Raw genomic sequence first — 17,994 nt, forward strand, 5'->3', positions numbered from 1 at the left:
GGCCTCCTCCTCCACTTGCAGCCCTCCTTCCCTCTCCGAATGAGCTCTCTGCGGCACTTACGACCTACGCAACCGTCCTAAACACGCCTTTTTATGACATATGCCACAGCAAATGATACTTCCTAACACATTATTCGCAGTTGGTCCTTGTGGGTTCTAAATTTTCTTTCAGTTCCAAGGATCTTGATGATTCCAAAAGTTGTCGCAATGTGTGACTGATACATGGAGGTCGTCGTAGCACTATTTACGTTTCATAAATATTTAACATGTGGTATATGCAACGCAGAGGCATTGTGAGCCACAAAATTTTTCGTCACTGTGGCATTTGAATGTAATAAGTCCCTTTAGCTTTCTAAATAATGAACCTATCTCAACATTTCTATACTCGTTAGAGAAATGTGGGCCTCCTCCTCCCCTTACAGCCCTCCTTCCCTCTCCGAATGAGCCTTCTGCGGCAATTGCGAACTTGCCACCGTCCTAAACACGCATTTTTATGACATATGCCACTGTAAATGATACTTCCTAACACATTATTCGCAGTTGTTCCTTGTGGGTTCTAAATTTTCTTTCAGTTCCAAGGATCCTGATGATTAAAAAAGTTGTCGCAATGTGTGACTGATACATGGAGGTCGCCGTAGCACTATATATGTTTCGGAAATATTTAACAAGTATTATATGCAACGCAGAGGCATTGTGAGCCACAAAATTTTTCGTCACTGTGGCATTTGAATGTAATAAGTCCCTTTAGCTTTGTAAATAAAGAACCTATCTCAACATTTCTATACTCGTTTGAGAAATGTGGGCCTCCTCCTCCACTTACAGCCCTCCTTCCCTCTCCGAATGAGCTCTCTGCGGCACTTACGACCTACGCAACCGTCCTAAACACGCCTTTTTATGACATATGCCACAGCAAATGATACTTCCTAACACATTATTCGCAGTTGGTCCTTGTGGGTTCTAAATTTTCTTTCAGTTCCAAGGATCTTGATGATTCCAAAAGTTGTCGCAATGTGTGACTGATACATGGAGGTCGTCGTAGCACTATTTACGTTTCATAAATATTTAACATGTGGTATATGCAACGCAGAGGCATTGTGAGCCACAAAATTTTTCGTCACTGTGGCATTTGAATGTAATAAGTCCCTTTAGCTTTCTAAATAATGAACCTATCTCAACATTTCTATACTCGTTAGAGAAATGTGGGCCTCCTCCTCCCCTTACAGCCCTCCTTCCCTCTCCGAATGAGCCTTCTGCGGCAATTGCGAACTTGCCACCGTCCTAAACACGCATTTTTACGACATATGCCACTGTAAATGATACTTCCTAACACATTATTCGCAGTTGTTCCTTGTGTGTTCTAAATTTTCTTTCAGTTCCAAGGATCCTGATGATTAAAAAAGTTGTCGCAATGTGTGACTGATACATGGAGGTCGCCGTAGCACTATTTATGTTTCGGAAATATTTAACAAGTATTATATGCAACGCAGAGGCATTGTGAGCCACAAAATTTTTCGTCACTGTGGCATTTGAATGTAATAAGTCCCTTTAGCTTTGTAAATAAGGAACCCATCTCAACATTTCTGTACTCGTTAGAGAAATGTGGGCCTCCTCCTCCCCTTACAGCCCTCCTTCCCTCTCCGAAAAGCTCTCTGCGGCACTTACGACCTACGCAACCGTCCCAAACACGCCTTTTTATGACATATGCCACTGCAAATGATACTTCCTAACACATTATTCGCAGTTGTTCCTTGTGAGTTCTAAATTTTCTTTCAGTTCCTAGGATATTGATGGTTCCAAAAGTTGTCGCAATGTGTGACTGATACATGGAGGTCGTCATAGAACTATTTATGTTTCAGAAATGTTTAACAAGTGGTATATGCAACGCAGAGGCATTGTGAGCCACAAAATTTTTCGTCACTGTGGTATTTCAATGTAATAAGTCCCTTTAGCTTTGTAAATAAAGAACCTATCTCAACATTTCTATACTCGTTAGAGGTATGTGGGCCTCCTCCTCCCCTTACAGCCCTCCTTCCCTCTCCGAATGAACTCTCTGCGGCACTTACGACCTACACAACCGTCCTAAACACGTCTTTTTATGACATATGCCACTGCAAATGATACTTCCTAACACAATATTCGCAGTTGTTCCTTGTGGGTTCTAAATTTTCTTTCAGTTCCAAGGATCCTGATGATTCCAAAAGTTGTCGCAATGTGTGACTGATACATGGAGGTCGTCGTAGCACTATTTATGTTTCAGAAATATTTAATAAGTGGTATATGCAACGCAGAGGCATTGTGAGCAACAAAATATTTCGTCACTGTGGCAGTTGAATGTGATAAGTCCCTTTAGCTTTGTAAATAAAGAACCTATCTCAACATTTCTATACTCGTTAGAGAATTGTGGGCCTCCTCCTCCCCTTACAGCCCTCCTTCCCTCTCCGAATGAGCCTTCTGCGGCAATTGCGAACTTGCCACCGTCCTAAACACGCATTTTTATGACAGATGCCACTGCAAATGATACTTCATAACACATTATTCGCAGTTGTTCCTTGTGGGTTCTAAATTTTCTTTCAGTTCCAAGGATCTTGATGATTAAAAAAGTTGTCGCAATGTGTGACTGATACATGGAGGTCGTCGTAGCACTATTTATGTTTCAGAAATATTTAACAAGTGGTATATGCAACGCAGAGGCATTGTGAGCCACTAAATTTTTCGTCACTGTGGCATTTGAATGTAATAAGTCCCTTTAGCTTTGTAAATATAGAACCTATCTCAACATTTCTGTACTCGTTAGAGAAATGTGGGCCTCCTCCTCCCCTTACAGCCCTCCTTCCCTCTCCGAATGAGCTCTCTGCGGCAGTTACGACCTACGCAACCGTCCTAATCACGCCTTTTTACGACATATGCCACTGCAAATGATACTTCCTAACACATTATTCGCAGTTGTTCCTTGTGGGTTCCAAAATTTTCTTTCAGTTCCAAGGATCTTGATGATTCCAAAAGTTGTCGCAATGTGTGACTGTTACATGGAGGTCGTCGTAGCACTATTTATGTTTCAGAAATATTTAACAAGTGGTATATGCAACGCAGAGGCATTGAGAGCCAGAAAATTTTTCGCCACTGTGGCATTTGAGTGTAATAAGTCCCTTTAGCTTTGTAAATAAAGAACCTATCTCAACATTTCTATACTCGTTAGAGAATTGTGGGCCTCCTCCTCCCCTTACAGCCATCCTTCCCTCTCCGAATGAGCTCTCTGCGGCACTTACGACCTACGCAACCGTCCTAAACACGCCTTTTTATGACATATACCACTGCAAATGATACTTCCTAACACATTATTCGCAGTTGTTCCTTGTGGGTTCTAAATTTCCTTTCAGTTCCAAGGATCTTGATGATTCCAAAAATTGTTGCAATGTGTGACTGATACATGGAGGTCGTCGTAGCACTATTTATGTTTCAGAAATATTTAGCAAGTGGTACATGCAACGCAGAGGCACTGTGAGCCACAAAATTTTTCGTCACTGTGGCCGTTGAATGTAATAAGTCCCTTTAGCTTTGTAAATAAAGAACCTATCTCAACATTTCTATACTCGAAAGAGAATTGTGGGCCTCCTCCTCCCCTTACAGCCCTCCTTCCCTCTCCGACTGAGCCTTCTGCGGCAATTGCGACCTTGCCACCGTCCTAAACACGCGTTATTATGACATATGCCACTGCAAGTGATACTTCCTAACACATTATTCGCAGTTGTTCCTTGTGGGTTCTAAATTTCCATTCAGTTTCAAGGATCTTGATGATTCCAAAAGTTGTCGCAATGTGTGACTGATACATGGAGTTCGTCGTAGCACTATTTATGTTTCAGAAATATTTAACAAGTGGTATATGCAATGCAGAGGCATTGTGAGCCACAAAATTTTTCGTCACTGTGGCATTTGAATGTAATAAGTCCCTTTAGCTTTGTAAATAAAGAACCTATCTCAACATTTCTGTGCTCGTTAGAGAAATGTGGGCCTCCTCCTCCCCTTACAGCCCTCCTTCCCTCTCCGAATGAGCTCTCTGCGGCAGTTACGACCTACGCAACCGTCCTAAACACGCCTTTTTATGACATATGCCACAGCAAGTGATACTTTCTAACACATTATTCGCAGTTGTTCCTTGTAGGTTCTAAATTTTCTTTCAGTTCCAAGGATCTTGATGATTAAAAAAGTTGTCGCAATGTGTGACTGATACATGGAGGTCGTCGTAGCACTATTTATGTTTCAGAAATATTTAACAAGTGGTATATGCAACGCAGAGGCATTGTGAGCCACAAAATGTTTCGTCACTGTGGCAGTTGAATGTAATAAGTCCCTATAGCTTTGTAAATAAAGAACCTATCTCAACATTTCTATACTCGTTAGAGAATTGTGGGCCTCCTCCTCCCCTTACAGCCCTCCTTCCCTCTCCGAATGAGTCTTCTGCGGCAATTGCGAACTTGCCACCGTCCTAAACACGCGTTTTTATGACATATTCCACTGCAAATGGTACTTCCTAACACATTATTCGCAGTTGTTCCTTGTGGAGTTGCTATTGAATGTAATAAGTTCCTTTAGCTTTGTAAATAAAGAACCTATCTCATCATTTCTATACTCGTTAGAGAATTGTTGGCCTCCTCCTCCCCTTACAGCCCTCCTTCCCTCTCCGAATGTGCTCCCTGCGGCACTTACGAACTACGCAACCGTCCTAAACACGCCTATTTATGACATATGCACTGCAAATGATACTTCCTAACACATTATTCGCAGTTGTTCCTTGTGGGTTCTAAATTTCCTTTCAGTTCCAAGGATCTTGATGATTCCAAAAATTGTTGCAATGTGTGACTGATATATGGAGGTCGTCGTAGCACTATTTATGTTTCAGAAATATTTAGCAAGTGGTATATGCAACGCAGAGGCACTGTGAGCCACAAAATTTTTCGTCACCGTGGCATTTGAATGTAATAAGTCCCTTTAGCTTTGTAAATAAAGAACCTATCTCAACATTTCTATACTCGTTTGAGAAATGTGGGCCTCCTCCTCCACTTGCAGCCCTCCTTCCCTCTCCGAATGAGCTCTCTGCGGCACTTACGACCTACGCAACCGTCCTAAACACGCCTTTTTATGACATATGCCACAGCAAATGATACTTCCTAACACATTATTCGCAGTTGGTCCTTGTGGGTTCTAAATTTTCTTTCAGTTCCAAGGATCTTGATGATTCCAAAAGTTGTCGCAATGTGTGACTGATACATGGAGGTCGTCGTAGCACTATTTACGTTTCATAAATATTTAACATGTGGTATATGCAACGCAGAGGCATTGTGAGCCACAAAATTTTTCGTCACTGTGGCATTTGAATGTAATAAGTCCCTTTAGCTTTCTAAATAATGAACCTATCTCAACATTTCTATACTCGTTAGAGAAATGTGGGCCTCCTCCTCCCCTTACAGCCCTCCTTCCCTCTCCGAATGAGCCTTCTGCGGCAATTGCGAACTTGCCACCGTCCTAAACACGCATTTTTATGACATATGCCACTGTAAATGATACTTCCTAACACATTATTCGCAGTTGTTCCTTGTGGGTTCTAAATTTTCTTTCAGTTCCAAGGATCCTGATGATTAAAAAAGTTGTCGCAATGTGTGACTGATACATGGAGGTCGCCGTAGCACTATATATGTTTCGGAAATATTTAACAAGTATTATATGCAACGCAGAGGCATTGTGAGCCACAAAATTTTTCGTCACTGTGGCATTTGAATGTAATAAGTCCCTTTAGCTTTGTAAATAAAGAACCTATCTCAACATTTCTATACTCGTTTGAGAAATGTGGGCCTCCTCCTCCACTTACAGCCCTCCTTCCCTCTCCGAATGAGCTCTCTGCGGCACTTACGACCTACGCAACCGTCCTAAACACGCCTTTTTATGACATATGCCACAGCAAATGATACTTCCTAACACATTATTCGCAGTTGGTCCTTGTGGGTTCTAAATTTTCTTTCAGTTCCAAGGATCTTGATGATTCCAAAAGTTGTCGCAATGTGTGTCTGATACATGGAGGTCGTCGTAGCACTATTTACGTTTCATAAATATTTAACATGTGGTATATGCAACGCAGAGGCATTGTGAGCCACAAAATTTTTCGTCACTGTGGCATTTGAATGTAATAAGTCCCTTTAGCTTTCTAAATAATGAACCTATCTCAACATTTCTATACTCGTTAGAGAAATGTGGGCCTCCTCCTCCCCTTACAGCCCTCCTTCCCTCTCCGAATGAGCCTTCTGCGGCAATTGCGAACTTGCCACCGTCCTAAACACGCATTTTTATGACATATGCCACTGTAAATGATACTTCCTAACACATTATTCGCAGTTGTTCCTTGTGGGTTCTAAATTTTCTTTCAGTTCCAAGGATCCTGATGATTAAAAAAGTTGTCGCAATGTGTGACTGATACATGGAGGTCGCCGTAGCACTATATATGTTTCGGAAATATTTAACAAGTATTATATGCAACGCAGAGGCATTGTGAGCCACAAAATTTTTCGTCACTGTGGCATTTGAATGTAATAAGTCCCTTTAGCTTTGTAAATAAAGAACCTATCTCAACATTTCTATACTCGTTTGAGAAATGTGGGCCTCCTCCTCCACTTACAGCCCTCCTTCCCTCTCCGAATGAGCTCTCTGCGGCACTTACGACCTACGCAACCGTCCTAAACACGCCTTTTTATGACATATGCCACAGCAAATGATACTTCCTAACACATTATTCGCAGTTGGTCCTTGTGGGTTCTAAATTTTCTTGCAGTTCCAAGGATCTTGATGATTCCAAAAGTTGTCGCAATGTGTGACTGATACATGGAGGTCGTCGTAGCACTATTTACGTTTCATAAATATTTAACATGTGGTATATGCAACGCAGAGGCATTGTGAGCCACAAAATTTTTCGTCACTGTGGCATTTGAATGTAATAAGTCCCTTTAGCTTTCTAAATAATGAACCTATCTCAACATTTCTATACTCGTTAGAGAAATGTGGGCCTCCTCCTCCCCTTACAGCCCTCCTTCCCTCTCCGAATGAGCCTTCTGCGGCAATTGCGAACTTGCCACCGTCCTAAACACGCATTTTTACGACATATGCCACTGTAAATGATACTTCCTAACACATTATTCGCAGTTGTTCCTTGTGTGTTCTAAATTTTCTTTCAGTTCCAAGGATCCTGATGATTAAAAAAGTTGTCGCAATGTGTGACTGATACATGGAGGTCGCCGTAGCACTATTTATGTTTCGGAAATATTTAACAAGTATTATATGCAACGCAGAGGCATTGTGAGCCACAAAATTTTTCGTCACTGTGGCATTTGAATGTAATAAGTCCCTTTAGCTTTGTAAATAAGGAACCCATCTCAACATTTCTGTACTCGTTAGAGAAATGTGGGCCTCCTCCTCCCCTTACAGCCCTCCTTCCCTCTCCGAAAAGCTCTCTGCGGCACTTACGACCTACGCAACCGTCCCAAACACGCCTTTTTATGACATATGCCACTGCAAATGATACTTCCTAACACATTATTCGCAGTTGTTCCTTGTGAGTTCTAAATTTTCTTTCAGTTCCAAGGATATTGATGGTTCCAAAAGTTGTCGCAATGTGTGACTGATACATGGAGGTCGTCATAGAACTATTTATGTTTCAGAAATGTTTAACAAGTGGTATATGCAACGCAGAGGCATTGTGAGCCACAAAATTTTTCGTCACTGTGGTATTTCAATGTAATAAGTCCCTTTAGCTTTGTAAATAAAGAACCTATCTCAACATTTCTATACTCGTTAGAGGTATGTGGGCCTCCTCCTCCCCTTACAGCCCTCCTTCCCTCTCCGAATGAACTCTCTGCGGCACTTACGACCTACACAACCGTCCTAAACACGTCTTTTTATGACATATGCCACTGCAAATGATACTTCCTAACACAATATTCGCAGTTGTTCCTTGTGGGTTCTAAATTTTCTTTCAGTTCCAAGGATCCTGATGATTCCAAAAGTTGTCGCAATGTGTGACTGATACATAGAGGTCGTCGTAGCACTATTTATGTTTCAGAAATATTTAATAAGTGGTATATGCAACGCAGAGGCATTGTGAGCAACAAAATATTTCGTCACTGTGGCAGTTGAATGTGATAAGTCCCTTTAGCTTTGTAAATAAAGAACCTATCTCAACATTTCTATACTCGTTAGAGAATTGTGGGCCTCCTCCTCCCCTTACAGCCCTCCTTCCCTCTCCGAATGAGCCTTCTGCGGCAATTGCGAACTTGCCACCGTCCTAAACACGCATTTTTATGACAGATGCCACTGCAAATGATACTTCATAACACATTATTCGCAGTTGTTCCTTGTGGGTTCTAAATTTTCTTTCAGTTCCAAGGATCTTGATGATTAAAAAAGTTGTCGCAATGTGTGACTGATACATGGAGGTCGTCGTTACACTATTTATGTTTCAGAAATATTTAACAAGTGGTATATGCAACGCAGAGGCATTGTGAGCCACTAAATTTTTCGTCACTGTGGCATTTGAATGTAATAAGTCCCTTTAGCTTTGTAAATATAGAACCTATCTCAACATTTCTGTACTCGTTAGAGAAATGTGGGCCTCCTCCTCCCCTTACAGCCCTCCTTCCCTCTCCGAATGAGCTCTCTGCGGCAGTTACGACCTACGCAACCGTCCTAATCACGCCTTTTTACGACATATGCCACTGCAAATGATACTTCCTAACACATTATTCGCAGTTGTTCCTTGTGGGTTCCAAAATTTTCTTTCAGTTCCAAGGATCTTGATGATTCCAAAAGTTGTCGCAATGTGTGACTGTTACATGGAGGTCGTCGTAGCACTATTTATGTTTCAGAAATATTTAACAAGTGGTATATGCAACGCAGAGGCATTGAGAGCCAGAAAATTTTTCGCCACTGTGGCATTTGAGTGTAATAAGTCCCTTTAGCTTTGTAAATAAAGAACCTATCTCAACATTTCTATACTCGTTAGAGAATTGTGGGCCTCCTCCTCCCCTTACAGCCATCCTTCCCTCTCCGAATGAGCTCTCTGCGGCACTTACGACCTACGCAACCGTCCTAAACACGCCTTTTTATGACATATACCACTGCAAATGATACTTCCTAACACATTATTCGCAGTTGTTCCTTGTGGGTTCTAAATTTCCTTTCAGTTCCAAGGATCTTGATGATTCCAAAAATTGTTGCAATGTGTGACTGATACATGGAGGTCGTCGTAGCACTATTTATGTTTCAGAAATATTTAGCAAGTGGTACATGCAACGCAGAGGCACTGTGAGCCACAAAATTTTTCGTCACTGTGGCCGTTGAATGTAATAAGTCCCTTTAGCTTTGTAAATAAAGAACCTATCTCAACATTTCTATACTCGAAAGAGAATTGTGGGCCTCCTCCTCCCCTTACAGCCCTCCTTCCCTCTCCGACTGAGCCTTCTGCGGCAATTGCGACCTTGCCACCGTCCTAAACACGCGTTATTATGACATATGCCACTGCAAGTGATACTTCCTAACACATTATTCGCAGTTGTTCCTTGTGGGTTCTAAATTTCCATTCAGTTTCAAGGATCTTGATGATTCCAAAAGTTGTCGCAATGTGTGACTGATACATGGAGGTCGTCGTAGCACTATTTATGTTTCAGAAATATTTAACAAGTGGTATATGCAATGCAGAGGCATTGTGAGCCACAAAATTTTTCGTCACTGTGGCATTTGAATGTAATAAGTCCCTTTAGCTTTGTAAATAAAGAACCTATCTCAACATTTCTGTGCTCGTTAGAGAAATGTGGGCCTCCTCCTCCCCTTACAGCCCTCCTTCCCTCTCCGAATGAGCTCTCTGCGGCAGTTACGACCTACGCAACCGTCCTAAACACGCCTTTTTATGACATATGCCACAGCAAGTGATACTTTCTAACACATTATTCGCAGTTGTTCCTTGTAGGTTCTAAATTTTCTTTCAGTTCCAAGGATCTTGATGATTAAAAAAGTTGTCGCAATGTGTGACTGATACATGGAGGTCGTCGTAGCACTATTTATGTTTCAGAAATATTTAACAAGTGGTATATGCAACGCAGAGGCATTGTGAGCCACAAAATGTTTCGTCACTGTGGCAGTTGAATGTAATAAGTCCCTATAGCTTTGTAAATAAAGAACCTATCTCAACATTTCTATACTCGTTAGAGAATTGTGGGCCTCCTCCTCCCCTTACAGCCCTCCTTCCCTCTCCGAATGAGTCTTCTGCGGCAATTGCGAACTTGCCACCGTCCTAAACACGCGTTTTTATGACATATTCCACTGCAAATGGTACTTCCTAACACATTATTCGCAGTTGTTCCTTGTGGAGTTGCTATTGAATGTAATAAGTTCCTTTAGCTTTGTAAATAAAGAACCTATCTCATCATTTCTATACTCGTTAGAGAATTGTTGGCCTCCTCCTCCCCTTACAGCCCTCCTTCCCTCTCCGAATGAGCTCCCTGCGGCACTTACGAACTACGCAACCGTCCTAAACACGCCTATTTATGACATATGCACTGCAAATGATACTTCCTAACACATTATTCGCAGTTGTTCCTTGTGGGTTCTAAATTTCCTTTCAGTTCCAAGGATCTTGATGATTCCAAAAATTGTTGCAATGTGTGACTGATATATGGAGGTCGTCGTAGCACTATTTATGTTTCAGAAATATTTAGCAAGTGGTATATGCAACGCAGAGGCACTGTGAGCCACAAAATTTTTCGTCACCGTGGCATTTGAATGTAATAAGTCCCTTTAGCTTTGTAAATAAAGAACCTATCTCAACATTTCTATACTCGTTTGAGAAATGTGGGCCTCCTCCTCCACTTGCAGCCCTCCTTCCCTCTCCGAATGAGCTCTCTGCGGCACTTACGACCTACGCAACCGTCCTAAACACGCCTTTTTATGACATATGCCACAGCAAATGATACTTCCTAACACATTATTCGCAGTTGGTCCTTGTGGGTTCTAAATTTTCTTTCAGTTCCAAGGATCTTGATGATTCCAAAAGTTGTCGCAATGTGTGACTGATACATGGAGGTCGTCGTAGCACTATTTACGTTTCATAAATATTTAACATGTGGTATATGCAACGCAGAGGCATTGTGAGCCACAAAATTTTTCGTCACTGTGGCATTTGAATGTAATAAGTCCCTTTAGCTTTCTAAATAATGAACCTATCTCAACATTTCTATACTCGTTAGAGAAATGTGGGCCTCCTCCTCCCCTTACAGCCCTCCTTCCCTCTCCGAATGAGCCTTCTGCGGCAATTGCGAACTTGCCACCGTCCTAAACACGCATTTTTATGACATATGCCACTGTAAATGATACTTCCTAACACATTATTCGCAGTTGTTCCTTGTGGGTTCTAAATTTTCTTTCAGTTCCAAGGATCCTGATGATTAAAAAAGTTGTCGCAATGTGTGACTGATACATGGAGGTCGCCGTAGCACTATATATGTTTCGGAAATATTTAACAAGTATTATATGCAACGCAGAGGCATTGTGAGCCACAAAATTTTTCGTCACTGTGGCATTTGAATGTAATAAGTCCCTTTAGCTTTGTAAATAAAGAACCTATCTCAACATTTCTATACTCGTTTGAGAAATGTGGGCCTCCTCCTCCACTTACAGCCCTCCTTCCCTCTCCGAATGAGCTCTCTGCGGCACTTACGACCTACGCAACCGTCCTAAACACGCCTTTTTATGACATATGCCACAGCAAATGATACTTCCTAACACATTATTCGCAGTTGGTCCTTGTGGGTTCTAAATTTTCTTTCAGTTCCAAGGATCTTGATGATTCCAAAAGTTGTCGCAATGTGTGTCTGATACATGGAGGTCGTCGTAGCACTATTTACGTTTCATAAATATTTAACATGTGGTATATGCAACGCAGAGGCATTGTGAGCCACAAAATTTTTCGTCACTGTGGCATTTGAATGTAATAAGTCCCTTTAGCTTTCTAAATAATGAACCTATCTCAACATTTCTATACTCGTTAGAGAAATGTGGGCCTCCTCCTCCCCTTACAGCCCTCCTTCCCTCTCCGAATGAGCCTTCTGCGGCAATTGCGAACTTGCCACCGTCCTAAACACGCATTTTTACGACATATGCCACTGTAAATGATACTTCCTAACACATTATTCGCAGTTGTTCCTTGTGTGTTCTAAATTTTCTTTCAGTTCCAAGGATCCTGATGATTAAAAAAGTTGTCGCAATGTGTGACTGATACATGGAGGTCGCCGTAGCACTATTTATGTTTCGGAAATATTTAACAAGTATTATATGCAACGCAGAGGCATTGTGAGCCACAAAATTTTTCGTCACTGTGGCATTTGAATGTAATAAGTCCCTTTAGCTTTGTAAATAAGGAACCCATCTCAACATTTCTGTACTCGTTAGAGAAATGTGGGCCTCCTCCTCCCCTTACAGCCCTCCTTCCCTCTCCGAAAAGCTCTCTGCGGCACTTACGACCTACGCAACCGTCCCAAACACGCCTTTTTATGACATATGCCACTGCAAATGATACTTCCTAACACATTATTCGCAGTTGTTCCTTGTGAGTTCTAAATTTTCTTTCAGTTCCAAGGATATTGATGGTTCCAAAAGTTGTCGCAATGTGTGACTGATACATGGAGGTCGTCATAGAACTATTTATGTTTCAGAAATGTTTAACAAGTGGTATATGCAACGCAGAGGCATTGTGAGCCACAAAATTTTTCGTCACTGTGGTATTTCAATGTAATAAGTCCCTTTAGCTTTGTAAATAAAGAACCTATCTCAACATTTCTATACTCGTTAGAGGTATGTGGGCCTCCTCCTCCCCTTACAGCCCTCCTTCCCTCTCCGAATGAACTCTCTGCGGCACTTACGACCTACACAACCGTCCTAAACACGTCTTTTTATGACATATGCCACTGCAAATGATACTTCCTAACACAATATTCGCAGTTGTTCCTTGTGGGTTCTAAATTTTCTTTCAGTTCCAAGGATCCTGATGATTCCAAAAGTTGTCGCAATGTGTGACTGATACATGGAGGTCGTCGTAGCACTATTTATGTTTCAGAAATATTTAATAAGTGGTATATGCAACGCAGAGGCATTGTGAGCAACAAAATATTTCGTCACTGTGGCAGTTGAATGTGATAAGTCCCTTTAGCTTTGTAAATAAAGAACCTATCTCAACATTTCTATACTCGTTAGAGAATTGTGGGCCTCCTCCTCCCCTTACAGCCCTCCTTCCCTCTCCGAATGAGCCTTCTGCGGCAATTGCGAACTTGCCACCGTCCTAAACACGCATTTTTATGACAGATGCCACTGCAAATGATACTTCATAACACATTATTCGCAGTTGTTCCTTGTGGGTTCTAAATTTCCATTCAGTTCCAAGGATCTTGATGATTAAAAAAGTTGTCGCAATGTGTGACTGATACATGGAGGTCGTCGTAGCACTATTTATGTTTCAGAAATATTTAACAAGTGGTATATGCAACGCAGAGGCATTGTGAGCCACTAAATTTTTCGTCACTGTGGCATTTGAATGTAATAAGTCCCTTTAGCTTTGTAAATATAGAACCTATCTCAACATTTCTGTACTCGTTAGAGAAATGTGGGCCTCCTCCTCCCCTTACAGCCCTCCTTCCCTCTCCGAATGAGCTCTCTGCGGCAGTTACGACCTACGCAACCGTCCTAATCACGCCTTTTTACGACATATGCCACTGCAAATGATACTTCCTAACACATTATTCGCAGTTGTTCCTTGTGGGTTCCAAAATTTTCTTTCAGTTCCAAGGATCTTGATGATTCCAAAAGTTGTCGCAATGTGTGACTGTTACATGGAGGTCGTCGTAGCACTATTTATGTTTCAGAAATATTTAACAAGTGGTATATGCAACGCAGAGGCATTGAGAGCCAGAAAATTTTTCGCCACTGTGGCATTTGAGTGTAATAAGTCCCTTTAGCTTTGTAAATAAAGAACCTATCTCAACATTTCTATACTCGTTAGAGAATTGTGGGCCTCCTCCTCCCCTTACAGCCATCCTTCCCTCTCCGAATGAGCTCTCTGCGGCACTTACGACCTACGCAACCGTCCTAAACACGCCTTTTTATGACATATACCACTGCAAATGATACTTCCTAACACATTATTCGCAGTTGTTCCTTGTGGGTTCTAAATTTCCTTTCAGTTCCAAGGATCTTGATGATTCCAAAAATTGTTGCAATGTGTGACTGATACATGGAGGTCGTCGTAGCACTATTTATGTTTCAGAAATATTTAGCAAGTGGTACATGCAACGCAGAGGCACTGTGAGCCACAAAATTTTTCGTCACTGTGGCCGTTGAATGTAATAAGTCCCTTTAGATTTGTAAATAAAGGACCTATCTCAACACATCTATACTCGTTAGAGAATTGTGGGCCTCCTCCTCCCCTTACAGCCCTCCTTCCCTCTCCGAATGAGCCTTCTACGGCAATTGCGAACTTGCCACCGTCCTAAACACGCTTTTTTATGACATATGCCACTGCAAATGATACTTCCTAACAGATTATTCGCAGTTGGTCCTTGTGGGTTCTAAATTTTCTTTCAGTTCCAAGGATCTTGATGATTCCAAAAGTTGTCGCAATGTGTGACTGATACATGGAGGTCGTCGTAGCACTATTTATGTTTCAGAAATATTTAACAAGTGGTATATGCAACGCAGAGGCATTGTGAGCCACAAAATTCTTCGTCAGTGTGGCAGTTGAATGTAATAAGTCCCCTTTAGCTTTGTAAATAAAGAACCTATCTCAACATTTCTATACTCGAAAGAGAATTGTGGGCCTCCTCCTCCCCTTACAGCCCTCCTTCCCTCTCCGACTGAGCCTTCTGCGGCAATTGCGACCTTGCCACCGTCCTAAACACGCGTTATTATGACATATGCCACTGCAAGTGATACTTCCTAACACATTATTCGCAGTTGTTCCTTGTGGGTTCTAAATTTCCATTCAGTTTCAAGGATCTTGATGATTCCAAAAGTTGTCGCAATGTGTGACTGATACATGGAGGTCGTCGTAGTACTATTTATGTTTCAGAAATATTTAACAAGTGGTATATGCAATGCAGAGGCATTGTGAGCCACAAAATTTTTCGTCACTGTGGCATTTGAATGTAATAAGTCCCTTTAGCTTTGTAAATAAAGAACCTATCTCAACATTTCTGTGCTCGTTAGAGAAATGTGGGCCTCCTCCTCCCCTTACAGCCCTCCTTCCCTCTCCGAATGAGCTCTCTGCGGCAGTTACGACCTACGCAACCGTCCTAAACACGCCTTTTTATGACATATGCCACAGCAAGTGATACTTTCTAACACATTATTCGCAGTTGTTCCTTGTAGGTTCTAAATTTTCTTTCAGTTCCAAGGATCTTGATGATTAAAAAAGTTGTCGCAATGTGTGACTGATACATGGAGGTCGTCGTAGCACTATTTATGTTTCAGAATTATTTAACAAGTGGTATATGCAACGCAGAGGCATTGTGAGCCACAAAATGTTTCGTCACTGTGGCAGTTGAATGTAATAAGTCCCTATAGCTTTGTAAATAAAGAACCTATCTCAACATTTCTATACTCGTTAGAGAATTGTGGGCCTCCTCCTCCCCTTACAGCCCTCCTTCCCTCTCCGAATGAGTCTTCTGCGGCAATTGCGAACTTGCCACCGTCCTAAACACGCGTTTTTATGACATATTCCACTGCAAATGGTACTTCCTAACACATTATTCGCAGTTGTTCCTTGTGGAGTTGCTATTGAATGTAATAAGTTCCTTTAGCTTTGTAAATAAAGAACCTATCTCATCATTTCTATACTCGTTAGAGAATTGTTGGCCTCCTCCTCCCCTTACAGCCCTCCTTCCCTCTCCGAATGAGCTCCCTGCGGCACTTACGAACTACGCAACCGTCCTAAACACGCCTATTTATGACATATGCACTGCAAATGATACTTCCTAACACATTATTCGCAGTTGTTCCTTGTGGGTTCTAAATTTCCTTTCAGTTCCAAGGATCTTGATGATTCCAAAAATTGTTGCAATGTGTGACTGATATATGGAGGTCGTCGTAGCACTATTTATGTTTCAGAAATATTTAGCAAGTGGTATATGCAACGCAGAGGCACTGTGAGCCACAAAATTTTTCGCCACTGTGGCAGTTGAATGTAATAAGACCCTTTAGCTTTGAAAATAAATGACCTATCTCAACATTTCTATACTCGTTAGAGAATTGTGGGCCTCCTCCTTCCCTTACAGCCCTCCTTCTTTCTCCGAATGAGCCTTCTGCGGCAATTGCGAACTTGCCACCGTCCTGAACACGAGTTTTTATGACATATGCCACTGCAAATGATACTTCCTAACACATTATTCGCAGTTGCTCCTTGTGGTTTCTAAATTTTCTTTCAGTTCCAAGGATCTAGATGATTCCAAAAGTTGTCGCAATGTGTGACTGATACATGGAGGTCGTCGTAGCACTATTTATGTTTCTGAAACATTTAATAAGTGGTAAATGCAACGCAGAGGCATTGTGAGCCACAAAATTTTTCGTGACTGTGGCAGTTGAATGTAATAAGTCCCTTTAGCTTTGTAAATAAAGGACCTATCTCAACATTTCTATACTCGTTAGAGAATTGTGGGCCTCCTCCTCCCCTTACAGCCCTCCTTCCCTTTCCGAATGAGCCTTCTGCGGCAATTGCGACTTGCCACCGTCCTAAACACGCGTTTTTATGACATATGCCACTGCAAATGATACTTCCTAACACATTATTCGCAGTTGTTCCGTTTGAATTCTAAATTTCCATTCAGTTCCAAGGATCTTGATGATTCCAAAAGTTGTCGCAATGTGTGACTGATTCATGGAGGTCGTCGTAGCACTATTTATGTTTCAGAAATATTTAACAAGTGGTATATGTAACGCAGAGGCATTGTGAGCCACAAAATTTTCCGTCACTGTGGCATTTGAATGTAATAAGTCCCTTTAGCTTTGTAAATAAAGAACCTATCTCAACATTTCTGTACTCGTTAGAGAAATGTGGGCCTCCTCCTCCCCTTACAGCCATCCTTCGCTCTCCGAATGAGCTCTCTGCGGCAGTTACGACCTACGCAACCGTCCTAAACACGCGTTTTTATGACATATGCCATTGCAAATGATACTTCCTAACACATTATTCGCAGTTGGTCCTTGTGGGTTCTAAATTTTCTTTCAGTTCCAAGGATCTTGATGATTCCAAAAGTTGTCGCAATGTGTGACTGATACATGGAGGTCGTCGTAGCACTATTTATGTTTCAGAAATATTTAACAAGTGGTATATGCAACGCAGAGGCATTGTGAGCCACAAAATTCTTCGTCAGTGTGGCAGTTGAATGTAATAAGTCCCCTTTAGCTTTGTAAATAAAGAACCTATCTCAACATTTCTATACTCGAAAGAGAATTGTGGGCCTCCTCCTCCCCTTACAGCCCTCCTTCCCTCTCCGACTGAGCCTTCTGCGGCAATTGCGACCTTGCCACCGTCCTAAACACGCGTTATTATGACATATGCCACTGCAAGTGATACTTCCTAACACATTATTCGCAGTTGTTCCTTGTGGGTTCTAAATTTCCATTCAGTTTCAAGGATCTTGATGATTCCAAAAGTTGTCGCAATGTGTGACTGATACATGGAGGTCGTCGTAGCACTATTTATGTTTCAGAAATATTTAACAAATGGTATATGCAATGCAGAGGCATTGTGAGCCACAAAATTTTTCGTCACTGTGGCATTTGAATGTAATAAGTCCCTTTAGCTTTGTAAATAAAGAACCTATCTCAACATTTCTATACTCGTTAGAGAATTGTTGGCCTCCTCCTCCCCTTACAGCCCTCCTTCCCTCTCCGAATGAGCTCCCTGCGGCACTTACG

The sequence above is a fragment of the Schistocerca serialis genome, chromosome 2 (assembly GCF_023864345.2).
Source record: "Schistocerca serialis cubense isolate TAMUIC-IGC-003099 chromosome 2, iqSchSeri2.2, whole genome shotgun sequence".
In the NCBI taxonomy this organism is placed as follows: Eukaryota; Metazoa; Arthropoda; class Insecta; order Orthoptera; family Acrididae; genus Schistocerca; species Schistocerca serialis.